The 17512-nt window shown below is 40.6% G+C and overlaps 1 long non-coding RNA gene across 1 annotated transcript in view; it reads left to right on the plus strand.

The window, feature by feature from the left end:
* LOC131458027 (uncharacterized) overlaps positions 1 to 17266 on the plus strand; it is a 33544-nt gene extending 16278 nt beyond the window's left edge. Inside the window, exons 3-4 of the long non-coding RNA XR_009240049.1 lie at positions 16550 to 16622; positions 17134 to 17266. This is a non-coding gene — a long non-coding RNA (uncharacterized LOC131458027). The remainder of the gene's footprint in view (positions 1 to 16549; positions 16623 to 17133) is intronic.
* The last annotated feature ends 246 nt before the right edge of the window (positions 17267 to 17512 follow it).

Below are 17512 nucleotides of genomic sequence, written 5' to 3' on the forward strand. Positions count from 1 at the left end.
GTTTCAGCTCTAAATTCCTTGCTGATTTTTATTTACATTTCTAAAGTGAAGCATGGGACGTGTATGATTTTTGCTTTGGATCGGACTTTACATTTTTATCCGTCCGATATCCGATCCAGTGAATTTGATACCGATTCCAATCCCTGTTCTCGTGACTTTTCTCTGTTCTTTACTCACTTTCCTCTCCACTCGACTCATCTTCTTGGGGCAGCGGCTGCTCTCTAAACCTCGACGCTGCGACTCCCCAGCGCTCGTTTAAGGATTAGACTTTTTTATGTAGTGTAGCCAATCGATACCTCCTGCTAGTGATTTGGAATAGGTTATGCAACACACTCCAAACTGGCTCTCGGTGCTGTTGTGAATTAATGCTGAACTGGGAGTTATCTTGTGGCCACATACTGAAGATAATCACAGGAGCTGCTGTTTGGAAGTGGTTGTAGCACAAAATGTCAAACCTATAACATTCATGAGTGATTCTGGAGCCCCTCTGAAGCTTTATCAGCAGTCAGAGAGCAGACAATGGAAAATATGATTCAGCGCAAAGTGAAAAACACCTTTTCAACCACTTATTGTTGAAATTGTGCATTATTTTCGTCTGTTTGTGTCATTATATGAGATGAGCAATGCCTCATAAAGCCATATGTGCTTGATTATTTTATTTCATTTACTCCTTTTTTATTGTGGCATCATGTCCAAACATCTTCTGTAAAAAAAAAATAAAAAAAGTTAGATATGTTGAGACAAATCTGAGAGAAAAGTTAATCTGTCATCATTACAGCACGAATGTTGACTTGAACAACAAGTCAAGAAGTGGTAATTAGAGTGTCAGCGGTGAGGTGGCAGATTCCCTAATGGTGTGAGCCTTGTTGAGGACCCACATCTGCAGATTATTAGTTAGTCACAGTTACTAAACAGCCTTGTATTCAGCGACAAACCTGTGTAAAGTATTCTTGCTTAGAATTGAGATCACGATTCTCTGGCACGATTTTTTTCACAAATTGAAATGTTTATCATAGAGCTGCAGCTAACGATTATTTTCATAATTGATTAATTTGTTGCGTATTTTCTCCATTAATCGAGATCGCTTGGTCCATAAAATGTCAGAAAGCGTTGAAAAATGTTGGTAAGTGTTTGTCAAACCACAAATGATTTCTTTACTCACATTTAAGAAGCTGAAACAATCAGAAATCTTGTTTTAATAATGAAAAAAAGCTTCCAACCGAATAATTGATTACTAAAATAACTGACGAGTATTCGATTAATTGTTTCAGCTCTAGTTTATTGCACTTATGAACAAAAGATTAGAAAATGCAGAAGAATCGTTGTCATTTAGAAATGAGATCACATGTAGATTTTTTCCCGGTTTATCACGCAGCCCTCGTACATAGTGTCATGTCATTGTTTGAATTCTGTGACGGCGTGTGCTCGTTGTGAGGTTAAACGCTAAATTACATGTCTGAGTACGACTACGAGTCTGAAAATGAAAGCGTGACTCTGATGCGTTTGCACTTGTCACGATGTTCCCATCGGAATAACGACGTTGCTGTTCTAAATTGTTAAACTGAGTAAATTGGAGTCGTGCGCTCACTTTCACTCTCACTTCCTGCCACATTCTTACTTTTCCAGTCCGTCTCATTTTCCTCCATTGTTTCCCAAGAAATTTAAATCTGCAAAATAGGACGGCGGCGAAAACAGTTGCCACAATCACGCACGCGGTGAGATTATTAGTGCTTGTTGCCGTGGCTCTGGCTAATTAGCCTGATTTGATTGTTAATGCACTGTGAATTAGAGGTGGCAGGTGTCACTATGGCTCCGCGTGACAGCCCTCATTTAGAGGGTGAGCGAGCAGCTCGGTGCAGGACGAGCTTTGGCTGAGACAGACTGTCTTAGTCAGTTAGCATTTCAGTTTGTGTGTGTGTGTGTGTGTGTGTGTGCAGAGTTTATCGTAAACTATTTGTGTGTCGCTCTCTTTGTTTGACCGCGTGTGTGTTCGTATGTGCTTCCACGTGTGTGATTTGTTTCAGCCTCTCTGTATCCGTCGCTGTGCTTTCACATGCTAAAAACCAATTACCTGTGTTTTAATGCGGTGTATAATGCTCTTGCTGTATGCGAGACACTGCACTCTCCTCCCTTCACATGCTCCGAGTCTCTCGGATTGCCGTCTCACTTTTTTTATCTTGTTCTATATTTTTTGGTATCTTATCTTCTCAGTGGAAAATGCCTGTGCTGTGCTGCCATATCTTACACTGCTGCATAATACATGCTTTACTTTTTAGATTCCGGCACTTGAGGGTAGAGTTTCTAAAATATGAGTGTGTGTGAAAAGTTCCGCCCCGTGGTTCAGTGGAATGTCACCAGTGTGCGACGCTCAGTGGCTTGTAGGATTTATTTTATTTTCCTGTGACATCTGATCATCAGCCGGAGCCCCACGGCCCACGTCTGGCGTCCTGTGATTTCGAAATAATTCATGCGACATATTAATATATCAGAATATTTAGATTTAGAATATCAAACATTTCCTCTCCGAGTTTGCAGCAATCGCAGATACAAAAATCTTTGGTGACATGATTTGGTGAACGTTAGGACATTAGTTTTTGGAGTGAGGTTCTTGATTCTACTCTGCAGACCCTGAATTTTCCCAATCATGTCAGGATATAATGTCACCAGTGTGTTTCCCTGTCAAGTAACAAATCTTCTCCATCAAAATATCTGAGAAAAGATGACAACTGGTAGGCTTTCAGTAGAAAAATGAAAATGATTGGCCAAAACCAAAAATCAAGAAACACCGAAATAAATTACTATGCCAATTCTGTGCCATTGTTTTTCTAATCTAATTGTTTTGTTATGGCTGGGACTAATCGTCTTTATGAAGATGAGGAGTACAGTGGCGATGAAGTGCAGGGGATCCGAGTAGATCTTAGTGAAACGTGTTGACAGACTCTTAAGAGTGCACTTTTCATTGTTTTCACTCCATGGTCTTTTCGCAACCTTTTGTGTAGAAGACGCTTTTAGAGCTGCAATTAAGGGAATAACGGATCCATCAGATGGGCTGATCTCTTTCGTTAACTGCTCAAAGGGGGTGAGAAGAAAGAGGACGTTCTCTGAGGTGAAGTGAATGTCGCGGGGATTCATAATCTGCGCTGTCTGCCAGCCAAGTTTTGCTTTTGCGCAAAAAGACTTCCCAGCATTGAATAGGTGCTGTTCCACCGTGTACTCACATCTTATTGGAACAGTTTTATTGGTGTTGGACAGACTGTAAGCGGTCACAGTTTTTGCATGCATCATCACAACATTCAATCATGTTGTTTTGGTGTTAAAATTCTGTCGAAATGTTTTGGTGGCCAAATTTTTGGTGCATCATCAGTTTTCAGTGATACTTCTTGTGCTTCTGTGACCTGGACAGTGCTTAAATCAGACTTGAAACAAATGCTGAGTCCCTGACGCAGCATTTGAGGTATTATAATATTATTATATATATATGTATTATATTATATATATTATATTATTATTACTTCTTCTTATTATGAAATTTAACTCCCCACAGCATCTGCCCCTGGCACTTAAGGCAGAACTAGTGACTGAAACCTGCTCTACAAGATACCGGTACCATCTTTCTCTTGAAATTGTAATTTACAGCAATTCAGTGTGATATTAAATAGGATTCACTATTGTATTTTTCCGCAGATGTCGCCCTTAATAGAAAAATGCGTTATGAAAGGAAGAGTTCTGACACGTAGAGAAGAGAATGAGAAAAGATCTGAATATATTGCTCAAGGGTCTAGTGAAGTCATTTGTCTGGTGAGGTAACTTTACCTTTACATAAAAAGGAATAGTTTATATATAAAATGAGTATCTAACATTCAGTTTTACAACCTTGATGACATATGAAAACACATGACAGATATGAAATATGAACCAGGATGTGTTTGCATGTTCCAGCGCTACCTGCTATGAGGAAGCATGCGGCGCCATTCTGTGATTGACGGTGCATGTGATGCCTCACAGTCGATTCTCCGGGAAACTCAAGAAAGGCATGAAGAAGCTCTGGGATTAATGCTTCGCCTCGTGTGCAGCATATGCATGTAGAAGCACAGCTTGCATGAGCGCTCAATAACATGTACTTTTCATAGATGACGTTATTTCACTCTAAAGTAACTGTACTGAAAGCCACTTAGCTCCCCTTCACCATTTGTATGGTAATCGTATAATAAAGCTCGTGTGCCGTTAGAGGTACATCAGCTGTAAAAGCATGAGGCGGTTGCAGACGTTAAGTTTCGCTCTGATGTATATTCTCTTTTTCTTTTCCATTTGAGGATAACATTAAACACTTTGCCCTAATCTCTGAATGCACATCTTGTTTTGTCAGCCAGAATTTGTTCTGTCATAAATGATGAATGATGAGCACGAGATGACGCCTGCAGCCGGCGTTATCTGCAGAAATCCTCCGTCTGCACTAAATCAAGTATCCGTCTGTTAAAGCATTCCATTCCTTCACCTGAATTATGGCAGAAAAACACGATGGCTTTCATAAAATGGAGGTGGAGAGAGAGCGTGTATGAAACTATGGTCTAATCAGACCAGAACCCGGTGCTGCCCGCAGGCTCACCTTCATCAGGACGCATACATTCGGTCAATCATAGTTGACCACTTTTGCTCATTCCCCATCTCCTGTATGAAAGAAATGACTCGTGGAAAACAGGCAGGGTGTCTGCGGTGTGTTCAGGTGGATGGAAAAATCTCACAAAGGCTCAGCTATCTCTGCGATCTCAGGGCCAGACCAGGGCTTTGCTGAATGGACTGTATCTCCCAGGCGGCCTGTGATTTGCCAAGGGGGGGGGGGGGGGGGGGGATACTTGTTGTGATCACAACCCTGATACCGATACTGATAGTGGCAAGAGTCCTTATATGATAGAGTCTGGTGGGGTTTCGTTTTGTCCTGAAATTAACCTTGGATTGGGCTCTAAATTGTAAATACCAGATGTTTGTATATTTGTATTTTTTGTGTGATCAAGAATCTGATCAGCCCCAAACACATTTATGATGTTTTTTTCTGGTTTTAGGTAGTGATTTTTTATTTTTTTTTTCCTTTTGGACCATTAAACATGATGCTGACATTTTTTCTGGCACGTACAATCACACGTAACCCACAGAGATATTATCTACACATATCAACATCTGTTCACGCAGTAGATTAAAATAGCAAATGTGCTTTTTGTATTTTACCTGTAAATTTGAGGTTATTTATGTCAGTCACTTAGTTTCTCGCAAAATACTGTGAGAATAAGATAAGAATTATTGTGACAGGATCAAGGGTTGCGTCACCTGTGTGTGTGTGTGTGTGTGTGTGTGTGTAGTGAATATTCTGTGTGTCACATTGTGACATCGTGTCGATTATTTTCTCGATAAATCGAGTAATCGTTTGTCCCTTAAAATGTCAGAAAACGTTAACAAATGTTGATCAAACCTGGAAATGATGATGTTCTCAAATGTCTTGTTTTGTCCACAAACCAAAATGATTCAATGATTTCTTTGTAATATGGAGCAAAGACATGAAGAAATTCACATTTAAGAAGCGGAAACAATCAGAAATCTTCTTTTAGTGTTGGAGAATAGTTTGAAATGGCTTGCACATATGTGTTGTTATCAGCGTCATAGTTTTAAAAGGTCTAAAATGACGGTATCGGACAGATATCGGCATCGGCAGATACTCGAGTTTGTCATATCGGTATCTGAGACAAAAAATGTGTCATTGTGCCATCCCTAAAAATAATGCAAATCAGAATGCATTTAGCTTTTCATGCTCTGAGGAAACCTCTGCATTGAAAATCCTGTGCAGTCTCACTGTGTTGTATCAGTGACTGAGCTCAGAGACTCGTTGGCTGCAGTTGATCAATCCTCTGGGCTGTGCTGTTGCTGTCAGCACTGTAACTGCTCCTCTCACTGTTTATATTGTGCTATACTTGACGACAATAAAAAGTCTCATTTACATTTTCAAAGCTGATCTTTGAAAGGTGACGCTCACCTTATTTCTTTCATTCTTTTATGTTACTATAGTGACAGCGTTTCATTCATCGTCTTTCATGCTACACAAACTGTTGGACGACTCTGCCCCTGTGGCCTACACTTTCATTATAGCAGTAATAAAATGACACCTGAAGCAAAAAGATAGGCCCCGGGCTCTCGCAGCCTGAGGCGACGTTACTACATTTAATCAACAGCCTTCTAATTACAGAGCATTACAAACAGTTAGTGTGTTAGAATAAGGAGCGCCGAGTTTTTCTTGCTCTTCATTTTGAAATAAATATGAAATAAATATTTGCTTTTTTTTTTAAAGATGCACTGTGAAACCTCACTCCCTCTATTATGGGACCTTATATTTGTTAGAGCTAAGCGAGAAGCAGTTTTAATTAAGGTTGATGTAGTTTCCTAGAAAATGAATGTAAGTCAGTGTAATGTCCTCTGTTGTGTGTGTGTGTGGCCATGGCTGTGCAGGCATTAGATTTGTGTATTACACGTCTGATTGAATTTTGGGTTTGTTCTGCCCGGAGAGGAATCTTTATTTAACAGTGTGTGTTCGGGAGGCACTTAAGATAACGGAGGGAACTAAGAAGAGATGGAGATAAAGGAAAGACAGTGAGAGAGAGGCAGTTTAGGGATACACAAGATTGGGAGCGCAACAGCCGTCTCTAATGAGAAGGATGGGCGAAGCCTCCAAGTGCTTTGTAGTGGAGGGGCTGGGGGTGGGGGTGTGGGTGGAAGACGGTGAACATGTTGAACAACAGGGGGCCAGAAATAATTGGCTGACACTGGTGGCTGAACGGAACCGCGTCCTCCGAGAGACACAAGCTCAGTGGAAGTTATCATAACAAGTTAACGGACTGAAGGCCTTTGCCGCGCAGACGCCTTCAGGACAAATGCTAATTGTCATTTAGGCTGACATTTACCAACATCGGTTCAAATCCCCGGTCGGGATCTCTACATGAAGTATAACAACAAGCGGCAACACTAGCAGTGAGACCTAAGGGAACAAGAGGGCAAGAGGCAGCGATGTGTTGCCGGCTAAATTAATAATGATGAGGTATCGTTGTAATTATAAGAAGGAATTGACCTCTGGTGAATGAAGCTGTGCAAGCACACATGCACCCAACACGCAGATCCACAAAAAAATTTATGTCCAACACTAGATCGTGCTTTCCCTCTTGGCCAGAAACAAAATCACAATCACATTTCAAAAAGGATTGCTTACTTTTTCACCACAGCCAATTGCATGGAAGCAGACTTTCTGCAGGTGTGGATGGAAATTTAATTTGGACCGCAAATGCAGTATGACTATGAATCATTGCAGTATGTCTGCATAAATTAAAGAAAACTAATGATTTTCCCCCCACAATATTAAACCAAATATTGACTGGAGCACAGATGAATGGTTGAATATAAAACAGTATGTTTCTTGATTCCAACCTACAGTTATCTAATAATCCCATGCTTGATATTAATGTAACCACTGTGATGGATGTCCTCCAACTTTTATTATGTAGTCATTTTATCTCAAACTAGGATTTATCTTTTTACCAAAATTGTCTGCAGGCCTAGACTTTACCAAACCTTAACAACAGCATCCGGCCAGGTTTTAGAGAACCCAACGGACAAAGCCATCAGCACTTGTTTGCCATATAAAGGTTGTATTTCACTGCGATCATAGGGACAAGATGTTTCCAGAAGAGAAAAATGTTGGGGTTGGTTAATAAGCTGAGTCGTAACTCTACATGTGAGTAAAAGAGGCAGAATAAGAGCAAGAGAGAGGGAAGAAAAACATGGACAGTGTGACACTGACAATAACATAGGAAATGGAGTGTACTGTAGTGATCACTGGGCACAGGATGCTCCTGTTTTCTGTTGCCAACTCCTGGAGCTGATGCAGTTAAAGCCTTTTATTTTTTTAACACCTGTGTAGAGTGGAAACTCTGGTGTGTAGCCATACTCAGTATTCTGTGCTGTGTCCATCGATCTTACCTTTGCACAGTAGTTCCCAAACGTTTTTTTCTGCAGGCACCTATATAACCATCACATGCACCATCACAGCTTACAGAGAATGAACAATCATCAGTTGATGTCTGAGCCACTGAAAAAATGTAAATTTGACCTGCGTGGTGAGATTAGGAGGATGTGCCAGTGATAGTTTATACCATTCCTCCTCCATAAGGTGACAGAAACATCTGAGAAGAGTTTCAGTGATTAAAACGACTACAGTATGGCCCCAGAGTACAGCTGTACAAACATTAAACGGAGCATGAACAGTAGTTCCTGAAATAGAAGCATCAAGCTCCACACTTTGCAGCACCAGGTTTAATGAGTCTGTTCGTTGGAGGTTTTCCTCCAGTTTGTCACCACATGCAGAATCTAAACCCGACGTCATGTGCACGAGCTCACTTCAGTGGTCCGAGCCCTCCGTTGTTCATCCTGCCAGCTCACAACTTGCATTGACACCTGAGATAAAGCGGCATATAGTGGAGAGGCGGAGCACCTGACATCCTCGTCCTCAATGTCAATAAAGGTGATGTTAATTGATTCCGGCGTCGTCCACTTGCAACATCACCCACTCACTGCTGCCGACCACTGGCTCATGGGCCTCATCAATCTGACCCGAGCTCATCAGTCAACACCGCAGCCATTGTTAGGATGGCTCTGCAGTAGCTCGACCCAGACTAAAGTAAGAAAGGTTCCAAATCCCAGCTCTGGTTTCCTTTTTATTGCTATTATGAAAGTGTTCTGACCCAGGTTTCATTTCCAATTCCTGGTTGGGGAAACTGCAAAAGACACAAACTGTGCAGGACAGTAAACACAGGGGCAGATCAGTGGCTCTCCTCTCTCTTTTGCAGACCCGTTTTCTTCCTGCCATCTGGGAGGACATACAGGTGTATTATAACCTGAACAATAAAACAGATCCTTCCACCAGGCTCTCAGCAGCATGAACATATTGTGTTGTCAGGAAAACACAACCTCATCCTCCACCTTTCCTGTCAAAAAAACCTGAACTCAAACTGAATTAAAGCACTTAAAAAATATTCCTCTCCATTTACTCCATTTATGCATTTTATTATTTCTAAGCCCCTGAGATTGGATAACTTTAACATATTGAAGTGGATATTTTATTCTGACTATTACGGTACTTACTATTGTAACTCTATTCGAGACATGTTTACTTTGCTCCCGCATACTTTTCATTGGGGGAGCATTTTTGTGTATGCAAGTACACAAAAATGACAAATGAAGGATGGTTGACTCATTTCTTCTCCCCGTTCCTATTCGTCACTGCCAGCTCCGATGTTCGCCCTGAGGAGGTTTTTACCTGCTGCAGAGCTTCATGTGGATGGTGGGAAGGGTGATGCATAGCTCAGTGTGGCTACAGAGATACCGTTACGAAAAAGAGGGATTGTGATTGGACATGGAGGACCACTTGTGTTTTCTCCTACAGGTTTATGATGCAGATAAAGACGGCAATAAGTGAGTTGATTAAAGACTTGCTTTCCAGTGATACACACTCAGCAAAGCCGTCCCCTCTTTAAACCAGTTTACCACAGTTACCAAATGGTACTGCAGGAGTCTCATATTCACTGATTAGCCAGGGGGAAGTTAAAGTTACAAGGGTAAAAAAGGTCGGTAACAAGGCAAGTTCAAAAAGTTTTTATATTAGGACCAGGGCTGAAAAATTACTTTTAAATCACAGGAGGCGCAATATCCATTAAAGCCCAAATGTGATAAATTATTGGCCGAATCTATACACATCTTATTCTACAGACTGAAGAGAACATATTTGTTTCTCACAGATCTGAACAAATATCACACATTAATCATTTTAAACATGTTTTTCGATGTAAAAATTACAATTTTCCTGTAATATCGCGAATCATATCGCAATCGCAATTCCTGTCTAAATAATTGCAATTAGATGTTTATTCAAAATCGCCCTCAGCCCTAATTAGTACTCGGTAAAATATCATTGATGTTGATGATAGAAACTGTAATTATTGTGAGGAGTAAGCTCTGTAATTCATTTCTAAGCTATTGAATGCATATTATTCAATATTTTAATTTAAATCCATACTGTCAGTCTCAAAAAGGTTGATGACCGCTGCCTTAAACAGGAAACACCTTTATGTATTGGATTTTAGTGCGTCTTATTTACTTACTTTATAGTATATACTTCATTTTACATATATTTAATTTCATTTTATGAATTGGTTAGGGTTATTAAGAATTGGTTAGGGTTACGAATATTAATATAAAAATATAATTTTTTAAGCGCTTGCATGTCATGTGAGAGTACATGAGAATATCAGCAGTGTTCTTATGTCATTTAATGTTGAAATTATTTAATTAATGAACAGGAAAAAATAATATAGTGACTTTCCCCACATTTTCCGTCGTTTTTTCACCCCCAATCGTAACCTATGAAGTTAAATGATGAACTTCCCTGCACGTACTTCACACTGTTTTCACCTCTACTGTATAGTTCAGTATTCAGTACAGTTGCACACCATCATAGATAATCATACAGGTTCATCATCCCCTTTACATCGCCTGTTCTCTTTAACAGCGGTGAGATAAAATGGAGTAAGAGTTGATATCCATCAGGGGATGGGACCCACGGTGACTTTACTAGACTCTGCGGGATCATTAGGGCCTTTACACTTGATGTGATATTGTGTTTTTATGAGCTCTGTGCAGTAATCCATTAATAGGGCTGACACGCCATTAGGCTTTATTGATGTCCAATGCATGGTCTCACATGAAAACACCATTATTTGTCATGATCAAAGTTTTTACACTGACACTCGGTGATTTAATGGCGCCGCGGGCCACTGAGACCTCGGTCTTTACCCTTCAAGGACGTCCAGGTCGACGGAATACAGAGAATACAGAGTTGTACAGTTAAACTGACGCAGCTTCGCTCCACTTTTTGTTCAGGTTAGATGTCACAGTTCCAGCACTGTGCAAAAAAATCACCGTTGGATTTGTTGTTTTATGTCTTTATTGGAGAATATCCAGAAAATACAGGTAACATGGATGCAGTAGTAAAATAACCCATTTAGTATTTAGTAGTGTAGTGTGACCTCACTGTAAACTTTTATAGAGCATGATCCTGGCTCTCTTAAACCTAGAGTATAACCCTAATTAACGTTATTGATAAAAGCTGTGTTTGTCCTGTGAGTTCATGTTGACAAACACCTGTGAAAAAAGGTTTATTACACCAGGTTTATTCAAGATTATGCCTGAATGTTACAAGCAGTAAACATGTCGTACTCAATAGCTGTTTGTGTTTATTCCCTCCTCCTCTTAATAAAGTAACAATTACTAAAATTATTATTTATTGCCAAATTTTGGGTCAAAACAGATTTTTTTTAAAAGCAAAATCCCTACAATAAAACCATGTTTCTTTCACGGTGATCATGGACAAATTAAAGAGCCTTATTATTACTCCTGCCTGCAGTACTTACCCCGCTTTAAGAGATGATTTTTTCCCTCAGGTTTGTGATTGCTGCAGCCTCATTTATTAAAGGGAGGTATATCTCTCTTTATTTGTTTTGTGTTTTTTTTTGGAATGCTGAGTTCATACATTTTCCTGCAGTTCCGCCGCAGAACAACTCGCTTGTTCAGACTTTGTTCTCCGGCCTCGAGGGAAATCGAATATGTATTTGCCGTTCTCAAAGGATTTAAATAGCTTTAACTACATTAATAATTTCCAATAACATAAAAGAGAGAATGTGGGTTTTCTGATGTGTTCTAAGTACTTCTGCCAGATAAGCATTTGGATGAATTCAGAAGTGGAAGAGGTTTAGAACTTTAATTGATCTTAAAGCAAGGTTTTACGTATACTCGGAGGCAATAACATCTTTGTAAATGATTGCATGTAAACAGCTAATCCAGATTAATCCCGATTGTAGACTAGATACTTGTATTTTATGCGTATTTTGAAATACCTGGACAAACCTGAAACTGGTTGTCGTGTCAAATCTTCTAGTAAAAACTAATAATGGAAAAGTTAGATCAAAAAGATGACTAGTCTTGCCATTCAGATTATCTATTGTTCTCTATTCTAATCTATTCTTTATAATGTAATACATACATGCAGTACATGCAGAGAGAGTTTACTGAGAAAGACCATGAACGAAAATTTCCCCCTTTTTTGTGTTCTCGTGTCATTGGCCACAAGGACCAAATAAAGGACAAAATAATAATTTAATCTCTGTCATTCTTGAATTGAAGGTCATATATGTTATATATCACCCCCTTAGCTTAATAAATTACTGGAATTCAGGCAATATGTTCATATTATTTGCCATTTTTCCCCCCTTTTCTAATTTACTTTATCACATAAAAAGATAATCACGGAGCGGACGCCTGGTATCAATCATCCATCTGCAGTCGTGTCAGGTTGCTGAGGGCATCCAGATGACACTGAAGCATGCTGGGACTTGTATGTTCTGTGGCTGTTCTGCGTGGCAAAGCCCCGTTGGTCAGGGTTAACGTCCAGGCGCCCTGATGATGAATGACAGTTATCTATTTTTATGGCCTGATATAGATCCGTCAGCTTCCTCCGGAGAGTCCTCAGCGTCTCGCTGCCCTTTTTGGAGGAGATTTTCCAGGTCACCGAACCAAGGTGAAAAACACAACAACGCTCGCCCCGGCTCACAGTTAACGAAACAAACACACAGTCACACACACAGTCACACACACACCTCTGCCTCCCCTCTCTACTGGACATATGGAAATGCCAGCGCCTCCCAAGAGATGTTCGCTAATGTCAGGACATGTGGCTGTAATGGACCCAGGCCACACGTACACTCCAGCTGTCCAGCTGTGTCAGGGAACACCAGCCAAGGCTGTTACCCCCCCCCTTCGTGTACCTACCTCTGCCTCCACCCCCAGGAGGGAAACTAATTGTGAGCATTATTGATTGCCACAGCAGATCTGCGCTGTCCAGCGGGTAAATAAGACGGATGGAGTTGTCAGGTTGTCATCAGGCAAGGTTTTTTTGACAGCATGCCTCAGGGTGTGTACAACACAGTCCGGGTTAACTGAGGCGTACACTGAGCGGTGAGTGCAGTGCAGTGCAGGGCTGCAGCTTTGACTTTGCCTGTGTTCCTACTTTGTGCGAGATATCCAGCACTAATAAGTACTCAAAGCGGTGACAAATGACATTTTAAAAATTCAACATGTCTTTTTCCAGAAACAGCCTCCTTGTTACTCTGGGGCCCATTTGGCTGAAGTGATTTGCAGGCCCTGCTTACGTGCACCTTACAAATGATATCGGTCATACGCAAATTGCTAATAAATGTGTGCGTTCTACAGTGGCTCCTGCAGTGTTGGGTAGTAATGTATAATATAATGTAAACAGCAGTTCAAATACACTTTTTCCCCTATTTGCTTATGGGGGGAAAACAGAAGGCAGCCCTTTGTCTTGTGCTATTTTTATTTTAAGATTACGAGTAGCACGACAACAAAGTGAAGACAGGAAGTCCTTTAAAGTTAAAGTGCGCTCATTTGCATTTTGTTTACTTTATTTGCACTGGAGTGTAATGTTGTGGTTTTCATCTCTGCCGGTGCTGCATTTGTTTGCCGTTTTATGTAGGCCACTCCTAAAGTGATCCGAAATATTTCAAATATCCGACAATTACAATTCAAGGTAATAAAGTTTGTTATCGGGAGGACGATGCGTTTTAAAAGTGTCTCTCCCCAGCATCGTGCACAGGCTCCATTAACAAGCACCGCATGCATGTTAATCGACGTGTTTCAAATGCAAATGATTTCCCAATTTCTTCCACAAATGTTTTCATGGAGCGATCAACAGACTTCGCGACTATTATGTCGATCAAAACACATTACCGACGGCAAGCTTATACACTATTGTTGTGCCTTTAGTATGTGTACAGAGGTTTTACTGCTTTATTAGGATTCATAAGGTCCCTCTCAGTGCAGCAGAGAGAACTGAATATGAAGCAGGCCTGTCAGTATTCCTGTGCCTCCTCTCTGCTCAGCACACTTTCCAGATTGTATGAAAAGTAAACACTTCTTTGGGCAAGGATTGCTTTCTAAATACTGTTGAGGATTTGGATGATTATGAAGGAAATGGATATAAAGGAACCAGTGGAGGTTTAGATATCCATCTCCCGATGCAAAGCATCCTTTTTTACGACAAAGCAGTTTTTTCCCCGATGCATTTTAATTATTTGGACGACAAATTGCTCTTGCTATTTTGAGTACGGTATCCTGGATGCAATTAATGGATAAGTTTCAATACTTGTCTCATCTATCGATAAACAATGACAGCTATGTGGTTCTTTCTGACTTTAATTCTCCCTGACCAACCAAGTTGTTTTCCAATAGCATCTTTTCACATTTATTCATTCAGCGGAGCAGCATTGTGATGTGACAGGGGAGAGCTTGTTAATCGCTGGACGGACGCCGCAGCTGCTGTGTTTGTGTGACTGCTGGTCACAAATATCCGCCGCAGCTCAACCCACGTTGCTGCAATCATGGCCGTGTCCATTTAACGTGTGTAGTTGTTGCATCGTCTCCGCTAGACTCAATTGTACGATTGGGGACTCACTTTGGCATTGAATAACGTATTCCCCCTCCTCGCCTGAGGCGGCGCTGCATCAAGAGAAAACTCTCTCATCTATTGGTTAGCGCATTTGCTTCCTGCAGACCTATGTTTTTAATCAGGGTCCGGTTGCATAACAGCTACATAACGCGAGGAAAGTGACGTGGCTGCAAACAGTTGGAATATGGCTGAAAATGCCGAGTCCTCATAGTCCTGACTGAAATATAAGGTCCCGGTAGTTACTCGGACTTCCTCTTGGTGGCAACAACAGGATTTAAATTTAGCTTGTGTAAATTGAGCTATAATGGCTCGAAAACAGCTGAACAACATTTAAGCTTCTTCCACTGAGAGAATACCTGAAGAAACTCTCCTGTCACTCCTGGACGAGCGGGTGGTACTTTACGTGATCTTTTCCTCTTCCCGTCCAAGTTTAATTTTGACAAAGGGTTTAACAGCAAACACGTTGTGCAATGAACCTGTTGCGTGTTGCAGGCGGCGCTGCCTGTTTGAGGCTTTAATCCATTTGCAAAGTGCAATGCTGCACTTACTGACTGATGATGTTATCCACTGCAATGCAGCACAAATGCACACGTAGGGTTAACACAGAAAAAAATTAAGACCTCAAAGTGATATTCTTCATCGTGCATCGCCGAGGCCTTGACTTTGGTGGGGCTTTGAATCTTTTGACTTAATGGGCCTTTCTGTTGTATTTTACCCTGTAGAAGAATTCCCCTAATGGTATCTGTGTAATGCAGCATTAACTCACAGGTGTCTGTAAATGATTCCTGGTAAGTACTCCTGGATCCTGTCAGGTGGCGTTATGAGTCACAGTTACTCAGAGACACAGTGGTAATGGAAAGGTAAAGACAGCAGGCATTTATGTCAAGCCCGGTGACGATGAACTGGAGACACTTTGGCGAGTTTGTCATCTGGAAAATGTTACATGGAAGAAAAAAGGAAGAAGGTATTTACATGTTGAACTCGCTCACTGGCTTCCAGAGGGCCCCGCATTGCATGGCTCCACACGACAACAGCCCATTTACAGCAGAATGCTTCATCCTCAACTATCATTGGTGGTGTGACAAAAGAATTGAAAGTCAACAGATTATGTTTACTTCCAGAACAGAGCTTATCAAAGTGTCATTAGGCTGCTGTGATGCTCCCTTTTATATTTGTGGCTAATGATCCGTGTAATATCCGTCCTTTCCCCCCGGATGTGCTGTTTTCCATCAAGAAAAGGCTATTAGGTATACTGTGCGTGGGCTATATGTGTGTGGGGGGCTTTTTGTGTGTGTGTGTGTGATCTATTTTTCGAATGATATGAATGACCCTTTCAAAAGAAAGGGACACAGTCTTGGCACACAAGGGCACCAACTCTTTGCTTTTTCGTATCTTTGAACAGAGCAGAATTCTCTTTTTTTCAGTTTGAACAGAATTCACATGCACATTGCAAGAGGCCATGCTTGATTGGTAGACTAATGCACGGGCTCATCTGTTATTATAATATCTAATTAAAATAACCAAGTGGATACATAATTTTCCCCCTTTTAAAATAGAGTAATCAGGGGAAAGCTATGATCCCATATTTGCTGAATTTATATAAGTGTGATGCAAAAGAAAGAAATGAAGATTTTTTTTCCTGCCTTCTCACAATGTGGGAGATATGCTGCGAAGTGAAGAGGTTGCATCTATTTAAAAGTGAGATTAAGCTGTCATTTCTCAGCTTTTGAGAAAAAACGGTGAATTACGCACACAGCCTCTGAAGCGCAATTAAAAATGTAGTATTTAAAGCTGCTTATGAAAGGTCTTTTCATCACGACAAACCCACAGAATCTCATGACCCCCAAAGCAGTTTTATTTTATCATTGAAACTACGTTTTTTTATTGTCTTTCAGTGCCTTCATTCATTTCTGTTACCTTGATTTCACCACTGCTGTTTTCCAGATGCAGCAGAAGCCACTTAATGAATGCAAAAGCTCTGATCGGCCAACTGAACACCAACTGCCCACAGTGCCAGGTAGTTCACAGAAAAACCTTTCCCAAAATTAATTGGTGGACATAGTGGAGCACTTAACTGCTAAACAGCCAAATACTTCCCCACAGGAGTACTCAGGCCAAAAGGAGAATGACTATTGGATCTGTTGGTGTTGCTGTAATAGTGTGATTGACAGCAGATATCGCCCTTGTAGGCCTGCCAGTCCTTGCCTCTTATCCAAATGTGAGCTTTTTTGGTTTGGAATAAAATCTATTAATGCTATTTTCCTTAATAGATACAGCTACTTGAAGTCACTTAACAATAACATATTAACATTAGCTTTAATAAGACAACTTGGTGCCACCATATTGATTTTATGAGGATAATATCTCAATATTTAGTTTTTTTGTTTGTTTTTTTGACAACAGGAAGTTTTCCTTTACCTTGTTAACCAGTTTCAGTGTGTATTTTCCACCTTCCTCAGAACTGTCACCTGATTTTAGATGGTGATGTGCCTTATCAGCTGTTGATGCGATGATGTTTTCATACACAGAAAAAAGAACACCAGAAAAGAGACACAAAAGATCCGAAATAAGAAAAATCATACCAGGAAAACCTAAAATCAGCATCCTGAGGGGAGCGACCGGACGGCATGGGTGTGGTTGACTCGTCAGATCTGCCCAGAAGATCACGCCTCCATAACAGCTGATAAGGTACATCATTGTGAGGTAGATACACGCTGACACTGGTTAACTAGGTAAATAAAAACTCCCTGTTGTCTAAAAAAACGAACCAAAAAACTAAGTTCAATCAGCAGTTGAAGCAAAAGACATGGACCAAGTATTTTTATTTTATTTTTTTAACATGGTCAAATTTATTGATTCTCTAAATGTGTGAGATTTTTCTTATCAGAAAATGAAAACCACTGCACC

The sequence above is a fragment of the Solea solea genome, chromosome 4 (genome assembly GCF_958295425.1).
Source record: "Solea solea chromosome 4, fSolSol10.1, whole genome shotgun sequence".
Classification (NCBI taxonomy): domain Eukaryota; kingdom Metazoa; phylum Chordata; class Actinopteri; order Pleuronectiformes; family Soleidae; genus Solea; species Solea solea.